General features: G+C 47.2%; 1 protein-coding gene across 1 annotated transcript in view; it reads right to left on the bottom strand.

Annotated features, from left to right (window-relative positions):
• The window catches only part of LOC136588589 (keratin-associated protein 10-4-like), an 820,730-nt gene that overhangs the window by 37,092 nt on the left and 769,172 nt on the right, over positions 1 to 14,466 (bottom strand). The window lies entirely within an intron of this gene.

Here is a 14,466-nt window from a genome sequence, read left to right on the forward strand (position 1 = left end):
TCCATCCTCACCCGCGGCATGCTCTATTTGCGGCGGGTGTACACGCGGACGGCTTCCATTGCAGTCAATAGAAGCCGTCCGTTCACGCTATCTTCCGCTGTAGCACAGCGGCAGATAGCGTGAAAACGCTTCGCCGCCTACCGCCGATGCGTCATATGACGCGGCCGGCGCATCACATGACATGGCTGGCCGCGTCATGTGACGCGCCGGCGTGTCACATGACGTGGCAGCGGTGGGCGGGGAAGCGTCATGCGGGAGCGAGGATGCCAGATCCGCTGGTAAGTATGGGGTCTCTGGGGGGCGCCGTGATGGGCTTCGCTGTGGAATATCCGCGGCAGAGCCCGTCACGGCCGTGTGCAGCCGGCCTAAGTGTACCCAAATGGATGTTTGTTTTTTTTTGCACAACACAGAGGTCTTTCTTATAGTTTGAGGTCCTATAAAGCAGGGGCCCCAAACTCCAGTCCTCAGGGTCCACCAGCAGGTCATGTTTTCAGGATATCCTATGGTAAGAACACCTGTAGCAATGTCTGAGGCACCAACAATAATGAATCAGTTAAAAAACACATAGAAGGGTGCGTGGCCTAGCCGAGCTGAAAGATGGCAGCATAATCCCTGCGCTCCGGCCGTAACCACCGCTAAACCGACCAGAACACCAGCTCTCCGCTTACCTGCCATCAAGCAGTGCAGTCTCCGGTTCTCCCTGCCAAAGCGATGACTCGCCGCCGACCCTCCCGGTCCCAGCCGCGCCGCTTGGAGGATTTCTTTACCCCGTCGGAGATCCCCGCGCTTGAGAGCCGACAGCCTCCCAGCTTCTCCCGGCTCACAGGCGGCGTCCAGAGAGGAGGAGAGCGCTGACAGCGATACAACCTACGCAGACCGGCAGCCCTGGCCCGGGAACAACAGGAACCGGTGAGTGAAGCACCTTCACCCCACTCACATGGCCAGAGAGACAGGGAGAAACAGAGCCCTCCATCTCGGCCTCACTCTAAAATGGCGGCGGACACTCTAGTCTCCCCAAATCATGGCCGACAGCATCATGCTGTAACAGCCTCAGATGTCTCACACACACAACAGCCCCGGCCAGAAAAAGTCAAAGCAACTTTGCAGGACTTTGATTTAGGCGCTTCGCTGCCTGTCAGCCCTCTTCCCTCGTCACCCATTTTAGCAGGAGAAAAAGGCAGAAAAAACCCTCACAAGAGTCCAACAAAATGGCTGCTGCCATATCTGTGCCTGTAAAGAAAGGCTCTCACTACACAATAACCTCCCCTTCGGACAGTCCATTGAAGCAGCGCCCTAGAACAGGTGAAGGGAGCCTATGTGAAAATCACCAGAATCACTACATAATTTCATAACTCCCTTACCATCGACTTCTCAGCCGGCCTCAGAAGCATTTATTAAAAACATGGTAGTGGCCCTCAGCAATTCCTTTCAAGCTAGCTTTAAATCTCTCAACTCATCCATAAGAAGCACAATTGATTCTATTGGAGAGAGAGTGTCGCACACCGAAAATAAAATGGGTGAAATAACTCAATCCCACAATGCCTTAATCGACGCGCATTACGACCTGGTAGAAGAGGTATCCCAGCTCAAAACCAAGCTCGCGGATATAGAGGACAGAAATAGGCGAAATAATGTAAAATTCCGTGGTATCCCAGAGGATATTGCGCCATCTGAACTGTCCAAATTTCTAAAAAAATTCATGTCTTCCCTCCTTCCGGAGGCCACTCCATACGACTTAACTATCGACAGAGCGCATAGGCTCCCCAGGCCAAAATTTCTTCCTGATTCTAGTCCAAGGGACACTATAGCCAGGATTCACTTTTTCCATATTAAGGAGGCCTTGATGCTCGCGGCTAGAAAAAAGAATCAACTTCCACCACCCTACGCAAACATCCGACTCTTTGCAGATCTCTCACAGGTCACTATGAACGAGAGGAAAAAATTCCAACCAATTACTGCAGCCTTACAGCAAGCCAATGCCCTCTACCGCTGGGGCTTTCCAGCAAAAATAATAATACGTAAAGACAATGTTACACATGTTCTCCAAAAACCAGAGGACTTTCAGCAAATACCAAAGTCCTGGGGAGTTAAACTACCAACACCTCAACAATCCCAACCTTCCCTGAGGAAACAGGGAAAGCAAACCCAAGATTGGACCCAAACCTAATTAATCAAGCGACATGCCACACGCTCAGAATAACCATTAAGGTGGTTGCGCTCCTGAGAAGCTTCCTAAACAGGCAAACTTTTTTGTCCCCCCCCATTATTCAGCGTGCACACGCACTCAGCTGAACCAACGTACTTCATGCCGATTTCCCCAACCCGATTCAAGGCAACAAAGTCAAGATTTGTTTACTGTTTAAAAATTTTCTACTCTTATTCTGCATTTCTAATGTTCTCACACATTTGCGTAAAAGTCTCTGTAACTCTTACAACCGCAGAACAGAGATTTCTTCCTTACATGCTAATGTTTTCTTTCCTTTCTATCTTTTCACCGAAAAACACAAGGCTTCCACAGACCATCAAATCACTCTTTACATAATTAAAGATGTCCATAAAAATATTTTCATTAAATGTAAACGGGCTAAACTCGCCTTTTAAAGATCTTCTTTCTGGAAGGAGGCGATCAGCTCAAAAGCTGAAATAATATGCGCGCAAGAGACACATTTTGCCTCTGAAGCGTGCCAAAATAACAAATAGAACATTTTCCAAAAATTTTTAAAGCATGTGACACAAAAAAACGAGCGGGAGTCCTGATAGCCTTTAGAGACACGCTGCAAGTTGACATAACTCACCAGAAGCAGACCCTAAAGGCAGATTCTTAATCCTGTCAGGCCATGTAAATGACAAACCGTTTACTATCGCTAACATCTACACACCAAATGCCGCCCAAATCCGCTTCCTAAACAAGACTATAAAAAAGATAAGAAAATGCGAAAAAGGCACCCTATTAATTTGCGGAGACTTTAATTCGTACCAGATAACATACTTGATTCCACAAAAGGGGCGTTGAGATCAACCCCGCCGTTACTTCCATGGCTCCACAACAATGCCCTATTCGGTACCTTTAGATGTCTCAATACATCATCCAAAGAATTCACTTTTTATTCTGCGAGACATAGGTCATTCTCCAGGATCGATCTAATTCTAACAGATAGACCATCCCTACCCTCTATTAAATCAGCCCAGATAGGCACAGCCACATGGTCCGATCATGCTCCCGTATCAATAACAATCGCGTTAGACCAAACAAACGATAGGCCAAAATCGTGGAGAAACAATGTGTTCCTCATGTCACTCCCTAAAAATCAAGCTGACATATCCTCCGCTATAAAAGACTATTTCAAAATTAACACTACTCCAGATATTTCTCCCATCACCATATGGAATGCCCATAAAGCCTTTATTAGAGGAACCTTAATTAAAATAAGCGCAATGCACAAAAAAGAAAAAAACCCTCAAATTAAATGAACTTTTATCACTAATATCCGACAAAGAAAATCAAATGTCTTGCTCCCCCTCCAACTCCTTACACAACGAACTACTCATATTAAGACAAAATCTCAGAAATCTCCTGATAGATAATTACGATAAAGACATGAGATCCTAAAAGCATCTTATTATGCCTCATATAACAAACCCACGCGAATGATGGCAAACTTGGTCAAAAAAAAGATCGTCTGAACCAAATACCGTACCTACTTGACCCAAACAACCACAATAACAAAATCCAGCACCCCCAACCACATAATAGAAGCCTTCGCCAATACTATCTAGACCTATATAACTTAAAAGATGATCTTCAACCCCCCAACCCCAAACACGCAACATTGAACAATTTCTTAGCGGAATAAATCTTCCTGCACTCTCAGAATCTCAACTCACCCTTCTTAACGCCCCCTTAACATCTAACGAAATACTTGAAAACATCAAATCTTTAAAACCACACAAAGCCCCTGGCCCTGACGGGTTTTCCAACGACTATTATAAACTCTTTTCAACCCACCTTGCCCCACACCTAACGAAAGCATGCAACCAAGGAATCATGAAAGGCTCCTTCCACCCAAAATGTTAGAAGCTACCATAATAACCATCCCCAAGCCAGGGAAAGAACCCACCTCTCCTTCCAACTTTAGGCCAATATCCCTATTAAATAGCGACTTAAAAATATATGCCAAAACTCTAGCAATGAGACTACTAAATATACTACCAAATCTAATCCACTCAGACCAAGTCGGTTTCGTTAGAGACTGACAGGCTTCTGATGGAACTAGAAGGATACTAAACCTCCTCCATAAACTAGAAATAACACATACACCCTCAGTGCTACTTGCCCTGGACGCTGAAAAAGCCTTTGACAGGCTCCATTGGAACTATGCCTTCGCACTTTGAAAAAGTTTGGCTTTTCCGGCAATATATTTAAAGCTATTCAAGCCCTGTACACCACCCCATCGGCAAAAAGTTTCGCAGACGGCATGCTATCATCCTCCTTCCCAATTACTAATGGTACCCGCCAGGGCTGCCCACTTTCTCCTTTAATATTCACCCTAGTTATGGAACCCCTGGCGGAGTACATAAGAACCTGCCCAGACATTCAGGGAATAGCAGCGAGTTCAAGACAACATAAAATAAGCCTTTTCGCCGATGATATCCTACTTACGCTCTCTAACCCAACTTCATCCCTAAGAACATCGCGAAAAATACTAAAAGAATTCTCGGATATATCATGCTATAAACTAAACATCACCAAATCACAAATATTAGCATAAACATACAGGAATCCAAAAAACCGACATACAAAAAGAATTCCCCTTCCAGTGGCAACCCAACTCCATCCCATACCTTGGCATAAAATTAAGTTTCCCCACATCACGACTAGTAGGGGCAAACTTTCCCCCGCTCTTAGACGATCTCCAAAAAGAATTAGACACATATCAAACGTACCCTCTCTCATGGCTAGGCCGTGTTACTATATACAAAATGATGACTCTACCTAAAATTCTACACTACTTCCGAACACTACCAATACTGATACCTAAAACTCTTCTTAATAGATTCGAAGGCAACTATCCAAGTTTGTGTGGCAGAATAAAAAACCAAGAATTGCACTCTCCATTCTGACCTTAAACAGACGTCAAGGTGGCTTGGGCTCCCCAACCTAAACTCATATCGCAAATCCACTATTCTCAATAACCTGAGAACATGGATAAAATATAATCCAAAATTAAGCTGGCCCTCCCTAGAGAGGGACTTTAACAACCAAAAACCTCTGAAACACCTCCTAATCTCATCTATCCTCAGACACCATTCACCCTAATATAACGAAATCTTTAACAAGCCCTTATCTCTCTCTCCCTATGAGGGTATCGATAGAGGCCTGGACCGATTTAATACGAACGCTCCACAACTCCACGCCCTCTAACTCTCTGAAAATACCGCTAGAAACCTTGGAACTCCTAATCCCTAACCTAAATATAGGATCCTGGCCCAGACAGAATCTCAAATATATATCCGACCTTTTTCTGTCAAATAAACTCCTCTCTTTTCAAGATCTGACCAACAAATACAAACTTCCAAACTCGGACATCTATAAGTACTTTCAAATTGCCTCCTTCCTACATAGCTACCAACTAGATAACCTCAAAATACCTAAAATAATTGACTTATTCCTAGAGGAACCCCAAACCAAAATGAGCACTCGTACATTTTACGACATCTTTTCAGGAACCCTAAAACCGCCAGGAAAATGTCATATCATTAACTGGAATAGGGATTTCGGAAGAGAAATACCTATAGATATGTGGCTGGGAGCCTTTGAATGGGCGAGACAATCTTCGCAGAGCGCTAACCTAATCGAAACTCACTTGAAACTCCTTACGAGATGGTACTACACACCCCTAATCTTAAACAGAAGGGGACTCTCCGACAATGACAGATGTTGGAGAAATTGCAACAACAAAGGCTCCCTCATCCATATTTTCTGGTCCTGCCCTCTCTTGACCCCATTCTGGAGAGAAGTCTATAATCTCATATATAGACTCACAGCCTTCCGTCTTCCCTCCTCTCCAGAGCTGGCGCTGATGCTAATTAGCACAATCAAAATGCCTCCACATCTCAAAAAACTGACGGGCCACATACTTTTAGCCACAAAATCTCTCATTGCAAGACGTTGGAAAACTGAGGCTGTTCCAACACTCTCAGACCTTATCAACCTACTTTCAGAACACTGTCTCTATGAAAAAATTTTAGCCTTAAGAAATAATGACTTCACTAGATTTGAAATAATGTGGAAGCCTTGGATCAACACATTCCACCCCTAAGCACAATTTTCTCGGTGAATATGTTCTTCTTATTTTACACCTAACAAACATTTCATTACCTATACTTCTTTCTTTCTTTCCAACACACCTATCCCCCCCCCCTCCCACCCCCCTCAATCCAAATACACATCCACACCATATTACACACCAGTTATCCGTTTCACTCTGTATTGTCTATTTATATTAGAATACTAATGGTTACGATCAAAGTTAATTTTTGACAAATGCATAACTGTATTTCATGTACATGTGATTCATGTAACCTGCTAATACCTAATAAGTGAATCTTTCTTTCTATTTCTGTAATCTTTACCAGAAAACAATAAAAAACTATTGATTTAAAAAAAAAAAACACATAGAAAAACTGCATGCGATATTCAAAAACAGAGTTACACTGGTATGCTCCATATTACTACATATAAGGAGCTGTACATACATAATTATAGCTTTCACCTGTGACTTCGTCCACATGAAATTTGTACACTTTCTACATGATACAAATTGTAACTATCTTCAAAATTATTATGCTGCTAATCCATCACTAATTAACTGATGTTATAAACCTTTAGCTTTCATTATCATATATATTGTGTTTCTTAGGGTGCATTCACACGAACGTATATCAGCTTGGTTTTCACGCCGAGCCGATATACGTTGTCCTCGTGTGCAGAGGGGGGAGGATGGGAGAGCCAGAAGCAGGAACTGAGGCTCCCGCCCCCTCTCTGCCTCCTCTCCACCCCTTTGCACTATTTGCAATGAGAGGAGGCAGGGCGGGGGTGGGGCTAAGGTCCGGGAATTAGCCCCGCCCCCGCCCCACCTCTCCCCATTGCAAATAGTGCAGAGGGGCGGAGAGGAGGCAGAGAGGGGGCGGGAGCACAGTTCTTGGCCCTGGCTCTTCCATCCTCCCCCCTCTGCACACAACGACAACGTATATCGGCTCGGCGTGAAAACCGAGCCGATATACGTTCGTGTGAATGCACCCTTAATTATATAAACCATTTTCATAATATCTGTATTATGAAAGGTCCTTTAGTAATCCAAATTAGTGAAGGACCTCTTTGTAAATTACATTCACATTATTACTAGAGATGAGCGAACGTACTCGGTAAAGCACTACTCGTCCGAGTAATGTGCTTTATCCGAGTACCTCCCCGCTCGTCCTGAAAGATTCGGGGAGCGCCGCTGCTGACAGGTGAGTTGCGGTGGGGAGCAGGGGAGAGCGGGTGGGAGAGAAGGAGAGAGAGATCTCCCCTCCGTTCCTCCCCGCTCTCCCCTGCAGCTCCCCGCTGCGCGGCGCTCCCCGAATCTTTCAGGACGAGCGAGGAGGTACTCGGATAAAGCATATTACTCAGACGAGTAGTGCTTTACCGCGTACGTTCGCTCATCTCTAATTATTACCTATTATGCCAGAAGAGGCGACAGCCAAGGCTAGCCCGCGATCTTTCCGTATTCTAGCTATTAGTAGATTTAGGAGCATCCAGGAAAACTATTGGGCTAGAGACCTTCTAGTGCACTTTCTAAAATCTGGTTGTAAATTTGAAACTGTTCTTCAGTTTGAGTAACTGCCTAATCCGGTGAAAAGATTCAAGGGGTGCTGGGGGTGAGCCCCCCGGGGGGTTCCCCCCTCCTAACCCCCCCCCCCCCCACCCTCCACCCTGCTGCCCCCCCCCCCCCCCCCGAATCTTTTCGCCCGAGTAGGCAGTTACTTGAAAAAAGCGATGCTTGATCGAGTAATTGTCCTAAAGGAACACGTTCGCTCATCTCTAGACACAACATTTTTGGGGGGATTTTCATTTCCACTTTTTTCTTTTTCCCTCGACACGGCCGTATAAGGGTTTCTTTTATGCATTGTGAAGTATAGTTTTTATTGGTACCATTTTGGGGTGTGTGTAATGTATTGTAAAACTCCTATTTTTTTTATTTTTTTTGAGAGCAGGGGGAGAAAACACACCAATTACTGTTTTTTATTTTATTTTAGTCAATCAAACAGGATAAATGACACAATATATTGTTTTCTGCGGGTTGGTACGATTATAATGATACCAAAAACATTTTAAAAATTTTTTAAGTTTTTCCACTTTTGCACAATTAAAATCCTTTTTGTATTGTTGCATTCAAAGTCACATACCTTATTTTTTGCGTCACTACCTGCAGTTTTTATTTGTACCATTTCGGGGTACATATAGCTTTTTGATCTTTTATTGCACTTAATTGGAGGTAAAATGAATAAAATAAGCATTTTACCTCCGTTTTTCTTTACGGTCTTTGTTGTGCAGGATAATTAGTGTGCTCAAATTATAGTACAAATTATAGTACAGACTGTTACAGATGCGACGATACCACATATGTGGGGTTTTTCTTCTTTTTTCAAACAAGTAGGGGAAAACGAGCAAAAAAGGTTTATTTATTATTTTTTAATGTGTCTTTCATGCAAAGTAGATTGTCTCACCTCACTTTATCCATAGGCGCTCACTGCATATTGCTTCAGTAGAGACTAGAGATGAGCGAGCACCAAAATGCTCGGGTGCTCGTTACTCGAGTCAAACTTTCCTCGATGCTCGAGGGTTCGTTTCGAGTAACGAACCCCATTAAAGTCAATGGGCGACTCGAGCATTTTTGTATATCGTCGATGCTCGCTAAGGTTTTCATTTGTGAAAATCTGGGAAATTCAAGAAAGTGATGGGAACGACACAGAAACGGATAGGGCAGGCGAGGGGCTACATGTTGGGCTGCATCTCAAGTTCCCAGGTCCCACTATTAAGGCCGATTTTTACTTCTGAAAAACCCTCATTAGCAATGCATACCTTAGCTAAGCACCACACTACCTCCAACAAAGCACAATCACTGCCTGCATGACACTCCGCTGCCACTTCTCCTGGGTTACATGCTGCCCAACGCCCCTGCACGACCCAGTGTCCACAGCGCACACCAAGTGTCCTTGCACAGCCTTCAGCTGCCCTCATGCCACATGCTGGCCTCATAGCCACACCACCCTCATGTCTATTTATAAGTGCGTTTGCCATGAGGAGGAACCGGAGGCACACACTGCAGAGGGTTGACAGGGCCAGGCAGCGACCCTCTTTAAAAGGGGCGGGGCAATAGCCCACAATGCTGTACAGAAGCAATGAGAACTCCAATCCTGTGCCACCTCCATGAGGAGCTGCAAACGTGTGCATAGCAATGGGGAATCCATGTGCCACACAGTATTCATTCTGTCAAGGTGTCGCATAGCTCAATCCACACTGCAAGGGGAAAGCCGTCAGCGCTCTGCCCCCTACCCAAGTCAGTCAGTGCCTTTGTGCCAGACAGGTCAAACACCGCAATGGGAACTAAGTTTGCACCAACAGCATAGGGGGGTCCTAGGAAACCCAAGACATGAACAAAAAATTGATCTGAGCGGCCAAACATGGCAGACTTGCACCGCGCCCACGGCATAGGCCTTGGCGCACAGATTCAGCAATCCTTGGCAAGAAGCGGACTTTCACTGCACCCAGGACATAGGCCTCTGCACAAACCCTCAGCAATCGCGTGCCTACAGCGGACTCCAATGCTAGCGTAGCTGTGCAGGTCTCATCAGCGCTGTATTGCTCCTGTAGTTTGTCCCAATGCAGTGTCCCGGATAGTAGAGCTAACGTCAGATTAAAGGGGTTGTCCCGCGGCAGCAAGTGGGTCTATACACTTCTGTATGGCCATAATAATGCACTTTGTAATGTACATTGTGCATTAATTATGAGCCATACAGAAGTTATAAAAAGTTTTTTACTTACCTGCTCCGTTGCTGGCGTCCTCGTCTCCATGGTGCCGACTAATTTTCGCCCTCCGATGGCCAAATTAGCCGCGCTTGCGCAGTCCGGGTCTTCTGCAGTCTTCTATGGAGCCTCTCGTGCAGGATGCCGGCTCAGTGTAGCTCCGCCCCGTCACGTGCCGATTCCAGCCAATCAGGAGGCTGGAATCGGCAATGGACCGCACAGAAGCCCTGCGGTCCACGGAGACAGAGGATCCCGGCGGCCATCTTCAGCAGGTAAGTATGAAGACGCCGGACCGCCGGGAGTCAGGTAAGCGCTGTGCGGGTTGTTTTTTTAACCCCTGCATCGGGGTTGTCTCGCGCCGAACGGGGGGGGGTTAAAAAAAAACAAAAACCCGTTTCGGCGCGGGACAACCCCTTTAAATACAGGTGGGCTTTGGCCCACACTGCATGCCCCAGTCAGACCGGGGTTTTTTATAAATAGTCACAGGCAGGTACAACTCCGCAATAGGAATTCCGTGTGCACCCACAGCATGGGTGGCTCCCTGGAACCCACCGGCGGTACATAAATATATCCCATTGCAGTGCCCTGGACAGCAGAGCTAACGTCAGATTAAATACAGGTGGGCTTCGGCCCACACTGCATGCCCCAGTCAGACTGGGGTTCTTTATAAGTAGACACAGGCAGGTACAACTCCGTGTGGACCTACAGCATGGGTGGCTCCCTGGAACCCACCGGTGGTACATAAACAAATCCCATTGCAGTGCCCAGCATAGCTGAGGTAGCGTCAGATTAAATGCAGGTGGGCTTCGGCCCACACTGCATGCCCCAGTCTGACCAGGGTTTTTAATACATAGACACTGGCAGGTACAAATCCGTAATGTGAAGTCCCTGTGGACCCACAGCATGGGTGGCTCCCTGGAACCCACCGGCGGTACATAAATGTATCCCATTGCAGTGCCCTGCTCAGCAGAGCTAACGTCAGATACAATACAGTTGGGCTTCGGCCCACAGTGCATGCCCCAGTCAGACTGGTAATATGTACCTTAACAGTAACTGCGTTGGTGGGAATGTGGTGGTGACTGTGGACCTAGTAGCGCGGTTTTATTTAGTTGGTTTTCGGAATGTGGCCAGGATTAAGTGGGCCATGGTGGGGGGATGGTGGTGGTGGGGGGGGGGGGGGGGGCTCTCTTGTGGTGTCGTTAAAAGTGAAATTCTTGGCCTGCCACCAGACGGACCAATGCAAAGGTATTTGCCAAGAATGTTTTCATTGTTGGAGGAGGAGGGGGATGTTTTTGAGGCACTATGTGTCCTCTCCACGTGTCCGTGGTTATATGCACCTTAACAGTAACCACGTTGGTGGAAATGGCCTCGCCGCCATCATGTCTTTGAGAAGCCTCCGTTTCCACACCCCAGTGACATAGCATTAGCAGCGGTATAGGCAGAGCCCAGAATTAGTAACATTTCAGCGGTAGCATTAGGGGCAGGCCCCAGTAACATATCACTAGCAGCATTATAGGGGGAGCACAGTATTAGTTCCATTTCAGTAGTAGTAGCAGTTCAGACAGGCCCCAGTAACAATTCTGAAGCAGCAGTATAGGGGGAGCACAGTCTTAGTTCCATTTCAGTAATAGTAGCACTCAAGACAGGCCCCAGTAACAATTCCGAAGCAGTAGTATAGGGGGAGCACAGTCTTAGTTCCATTTCAGTAATTGTAGCACTCAAGACAGGCCCCAGTAACAATTCCGAAGCAGCAGTATAGGGGGAGCACAGTATTAGTTCCATTTCAGTAGTAGTAGCAGTCAAGACAGGCCACAGTAACAATTCCGAAGCAGCAGTATAGGGGGAGCACAGTCTTAGTTCTATTTCAGTAATAATAGCAGTCTAGACAGGCCCCAGTAACAATTCCGAAGCAGCAGTATAGGGGGAGCACAGTATTAGTTCCATTTCAGTAGTAGTAGCAGTCAAGACAGGCCACAGTAACATTCCTGTTTCAGCAGTTTAGCGAAATAACAGTCTCTTTCACATTTCAGTAGTTGCAGTATAGACAAGGCCCCAGTTACATTTATGTAGCAAAAGTGTAGGCCAACCCCACACACCTTGCTGTACCATGAGTGCAGGCGAAGCCCATAAAAATTACTAGGAGTACACGGTAGGCGAGGGCCCAAAAAAATTGGTGTACCAACAGTATTAATGTACCTCAGAAAAATTGCCCATGCACAACCAAGAGGGCAGGTGAAACCCATTAATCGCTTTGGTTACTGTGGTTTAATTTGTAACTAGAACTGGAGGCAGCCCAGTTAAAAGAAAAATTGTTTCAGGTGCAAGTTTCAACGCTTTAATGAGAATTGAAACGTATAAACATTATTTACAAAAGTAATATGACTGAGACTTGTGGGCCTAAGAAAAATTGCCCGTTCGGCGTGATTACGTGAGGTTTCAGGAGGAGGAGCAGGAGGAGGAGGATGAATAGAATACACAGATTGATGAAGCTAAAAGGTCCCCGTTTTTGATGGTGATAGAGAACGATGCTTCAATCCGCGGGTGCAGCCTACGTATTGTTTAGGTACCGCTGCTGTCCGCTGGTGGAGAAGAGAACTCTGGGGAAATCCAGGCTTTGTTCATCTTTATGAGTGTAAGCCTGTCGGCACTGTCAGTTGACAGGCGGGTACGCTTATCCGTGATGATTCCCCCTGCCGCACTAAACACCCTCTCTGACAAGACGGTAGCCGCAGGACAAGCAAGCACCTCCAGGGCATACAGCGCGAGTTCAGGCCACGTGTCCAGCTTCGACACCTAGTAGTTGTAGGGAGCAGACGCGTCACTGAGGACAGTCGTGCCATCGGCTATGTACTCCCTCACCATCCTTTTACAGTGCTCCCGCCGACTTAGCCTTGACTGGGGAGCGGTGACACAGTCTTGCTGGCGAGCCATAAAGCTGGCAAAGGCCTTAGAGAGTGTTCCCCTGCCTGTGCTATACATGCTGCCTGACCCCGCGCCTCCCCTGCTACCTGGCCCTCGGAACTGCGCCTTCTGCCACTAGCGCTGTCGGATGGGAATTTTACCATCAGTTTGTCCGCCAGGGTCCTGTGGTATAGCATCACTCTCGAACCCCTTTCCTCTTCGGGTATGAGAGTGGAAAGGTTCTCCTTATACCGTGGGTCGAGCAGTGTGTACACCCAGTAATCCATAGTGGCCAGAATGCGTGTAACGCGAGGGTCACGAGAAAGGCATCCTAACATGAAGTCAGCCATGTGTGCCAGGGTACCTGTACGCAACACATGGCTGTCCTCACTAGGAAGATCACTTTCAGGGTCCTCCTCCTCCTCAGGCCATACACGCTGAAAGGATGACAGGCAAGCAGCATGGGTACCCTCAGCAGTGAGCCAAGCTGTCTCTTTCCCCTCCTCCTCATGCTCCTCCCCCTCCTCCTCCTCCTCTAAAACGCGCTGAGATATAGACATGAGGGTGCTCTGACTATCCAGAGACATACTGTCTTCCCCCGCCTCCGTTTCCGAGTGCAAAGAAAGTTATGCTTTGCAGGGAACTTCTCAAGAGGCATAGCAGAGGAATGCTGACGCTAATGATTGCAGCATCACCGCTCACCATCTTAGTAGACTCCTCAAAGTTTCCAAGGACCTGGCAGATGTCTGCCAACCAGGCCCACTCTTCTGTAAAGAATTGAGGAGGCTGACTCCCACTACGCTGCCCATGTTGGAGTTGGTATTCCACTATAGCTCTACGCTGCTCATAGAACCTGGCCAACATGTGGAGAGTAGAGTTCCACCGTGTGGGCACGTCGCACAGCAGTCGGTGCGCTGGCAGATTATACCAATGTTGCAGGGTCCGCAGGGGGGCAGCGTCCATGTTGGACTTTCGGAAATGTGCATTGAGCCGGCGCACCTTTCCGAGCAGGTCTGACAAGCGTGGGTAGCTTTTCAGAGACCGCTGAACCACCAAATTAAAGACATGGGCCAGGCATGGCACGTGCGAGAGGCTGCCGAGCTGCAGAGCTGCCACCAGGTTACGGCCGTTGTCACACACGACCATGCCCGGTTGGAGGATCAGCGGCGCAAGCCAGTGGTCGGTCTGCTCTGTCAGACCTTGCAGCAGTTCGTGGGATGTGTGCCTCTTCTCTCCTAAGCTGAGTAGTTTCAGCACGGCCTGCTGACGCTTTGCCACCGCTGTGCTACCACGCCGCGCGACACCGACTGCTGGCGACGTGCTGCTGCTGACACATCTTGATTGCGAGACAGAGGTTGCGTAGGAGAAGGAGGAGGAGGAGGGTGGTTTAGTGGAGGAAGCATACACCCCGCAGATACCAACACCGCAATTCTGGGGGTGGGTAGGACGTGAGCAGTCCCAGCCTCTGACTAAATTCACCCAATGTGCCGTCAGGG

Source organism: Eleutherodactylus coqui, chromosome 1, assembly GCF_035609145.1.
Source record: "Eleutherodactylus coqui strain aEleCoq1 chromosome 1, aEleCoq1.hap1, whole genome shotgun sequence".
In the NCBI taxonomy this organism is placed as follows: domain Eukaryota; kingdom Metazoa; phylum Chordata; class Amphibia; order Anura; family Eleutherodactylidae; genus Eleutherodactylus; species Eleutherodactylus coqui.